At 34.8% G+C, this 3,040-nt stretch overlaps 1 long non-coding RNA gene across 3 annotated transcripts; it reads right to left on the bottom strand.

Moving 5' to 3' along the window:
• Window positions 1–212: 212 nt before the first annotated feature.
• On the bottom strand, window positions 213–2,014 carry LOC121049671. 3 transcript variants are annotated; one of them, XR_005801019.1, is made up of 3 exons: window positions 1,796–2,014; window positions 756–862; window positions 213–674 (listed from the first exon to the last, which is right to left on the bottom strand). It is a non-coding gene; the product is annotated as an uncharacterized LOC121049671 (long non-coding RNA). The 3 variants fall into 3 exon arrangements; XR_005801020.1 differs by having other exon boundaries at window positions 213–682; XR_005801021.1 differs by having other exon boundaries at window positions 756–865.
• Window positions 2,015–3,040: the final 1,026 nt, after the last annotated feature.

Here is a 3,040-nt window from a genome sequence, read left to right on the forward strand (position 1 = left end):
GCTCTACAACTTTCATGAAGGAAGTTTTCAGAGAATCCCAACGAATAAAAAGTCAACCTTTGGCAAACCCCTAAAACCATATTCTTCAATTAATTATTCGCCCGAAACACTTCCGCTCCATCCACGAGCCACGAAACCGTCCAACAACCATAAATTAGATTCCGGAAATTCCTCGGAAAATAATTACGAATTTCCGGGGCATCACATATCATTTGTCCGGGGATAAAACGTTTGTATTCTTCTATGAATAACCTGACCTCATGAACTAATTATGTACAAGAAAGAAAGGAAGAGAACAAAAGCTATTTACAGGAACATAAGAATGTAGGAAACTACTTGCATTATGGGATGACTATAGACAATATATCAAAGACAGTCTAATTTGCAGCTAGTGGCTACTGAGGACTAGGTACCAGCTAATTATCATTTGTCTCGATACATATGTAATCGACTAATGAAGATCCTTTTATACTAACAAAATAAATCTTATTGACATGCAATCTGGGTCTGTTTCAAGACATTCTGTTTATGTTGAAACTCATTGAGCATTAATCAAAAACACCAAAAAAGTTAGTTTACCTGATCTTGCATTAAGGATATAAGAGGGCTCACAACCACACCGGTCTTTCCAATAACCAAAGGACGCAATTGATAGCTGAAATCAAATTAAACCACTTTCAACCTTTAAAATTTGCATATGAAATTAACCCAATACTTCAAAACAATGGAAATTAAAATCTAGAGAGAACTCTTACCACGAAGATTTGCCACTTCCAGTGGCCATGACAATCAAACAATCCCTCCCTGCTATGATTTTCTCAATCACTTTCTTTTGGTATCGCCGAAATGAAGAAAACCCATACTGCTGTACGTTTAACGTATAGATCCATGAAACATAATGAAAAATTGATAATAAATCATGTAAGAAGGCTAAGCTTTAGAAGCAAAGAAGATAGTAATGAGTACAATGAGATTTTGGGGCAGAGGGAGGGTAGGAAAAGAAAAGGGAGAGTTTGAAACCAACTGATAAGCAATTAGAAAACAATGAACAAGATATCAGTTTGGAACCTTTGCAGTTCCAAACTTTCATTTTGCACTTGAATCACTGCAATCATGTTTGAATAATTTAGTTAACCAATACTTTTCAGCACCCGTATTACTTTTTACAAAAGTCAAGAAAAACAAAATCCTTTATAAATCAAAGTGAACTGCACAAATATGTGCAAACAACAGTTAAAGAATCTGATTTCCCTACAAAAGTGACAAACATGCCAATCACTACATGAATTTAAAATACCTCATTTTCCTTCACTACAACATGGTTGTCTAAAACCTGCTTGTCTTCCGTCCTCACAATACCAAAGCAGCTAAGACATCTCCTATTTCAATTAATAGTTTAAGTAGAGCTAGAAATCTCAATTCATACCCACACTACAACTTAAGCTATGACATCTTATCTGTCAAATACAGTGAGCTTAACTAGTATAATCAGTTCATACCCAGAATAAAAGCTATGTAGGGCATCAGAAACATTCAAATTCAAATCCAAGTTTTAAAGTTGCAACCCTAATTACACTCTAGTTCAATGAGGAATATTCAATCTTGCTTACAACACAAAAACTGCAACATCATACATCAAATCTGTTTATCAAATAGTTTAACAAGTAATCCTAATCCTCACCCACAATAAATGGATCAGAAAAATTCCAATATAATCTCAGAGTTCTGAACTTGCAACACTAATTAGAAACTAGCTAGTTCAATGAAAAAGATTGAATCTTGCTTATTAACTCACCCATGAGAATGTCAATGACCTTTTTCACCTCAGCTTCTGATCTTCCCTTAAGAGCCTTCCTCACATCTTTCTCATCAACTCCACCCAAGCCCTTGTCTTTAAGTAGACACGCCAAGTCAAAATCAATGAACTATAATTCTATTTAAGAATAAGAAACAAGATTCATAAAGCCTTTAAATCAAATTTGGACTTCAAACAGCTATACTCAAACAATTATCATACAACCCTAATTCAAAAAGAATCTAAACAGAGAGAAAAAATATGGAACATGGATTAGAAACCCTAGATTAGATAGAGACCATACATTGGCGAAGTAGATTCGCAGGTAGTTGAGAGGCTGATCAAATGCCCACTGAATTGAGTATGAGATCTTGACCTTCATGAGGTTCCGGTCGAAATGGTGGATGTGGAATTTCATCTACAGGAACCTGTAAATGATGGCGTGGCGGAGGTCTTCCCTGCAATGGAGCGTGGCGATGAAGTGGACAGCGAAGACGCTGACGGTAGAAATTCATAATGCCCTGAACAACCAAAGAACTTGAGAGAGAGAGTTTAGTCGGCTAAGGATAAGAAAAACTGAAAAGGCCAGAGAGAGAGACACCTTGTGTGGGAGACAAAAAGACTAAAACTGAGGGAAATTCAATTTGTTGCAAAAAAGTGAGCGGGGAAAAATTACAACGAAAATCCGTGTGAAATACATCTACATTTGTTACAGATATCCGTATGTATTTATCTCAATAAATCGATAGCTGTCATGTTAGTTGTCATTTGATTATTTACACGGAAGTCTGTATCTAGTCTCTCTTTTCACACAGATATCTGTCTTAATTTCACACAGATATTTGTGTATTACTCATTTCACATAGAAATCTGTATCGAAAACATTTTGTCACAGAAATCTGTCATTTTATAATTCACATAACATAAAAAATTAATGATTTCTAAATAAATTAATTTATAATACGTACAGAAATCAGTGTGAATTGATGTTCACATAGATAACCGTGTGAAAACGTTTTAGTTGTTACACAGACATATGTTACTGTTGTTTATTCACACGGATTTCCGTGTTAACATTTCACACAGATATTCGTGTGTTGCTCATTTCACACAGAAATCTATACCAAAAACTTATTGTAACGGAAATCTGTCCCTCCATAATTCACATAGCATAAAAAATTAACGATTTCTAAATAAACTAATTTATAATACGTACAGAAATCTGTGTGAATTGATATTCACACA

This window comes from Rosa chinensis, chromosome 6 (genome assembly GCF_002994745.2).
Source record: "Rosa chinensis cultivar Old Blush chromosome 6, RchiOBHm-V2, whole genome shotgun sequence".
In the NCBI taxonomy this organism is placed as follows: Eukaryota; Viridiplantae; Streptophyta; class Magnoliopsida; order Rosales; family Rosaceae; genus Rosa; species Rosa chinensis.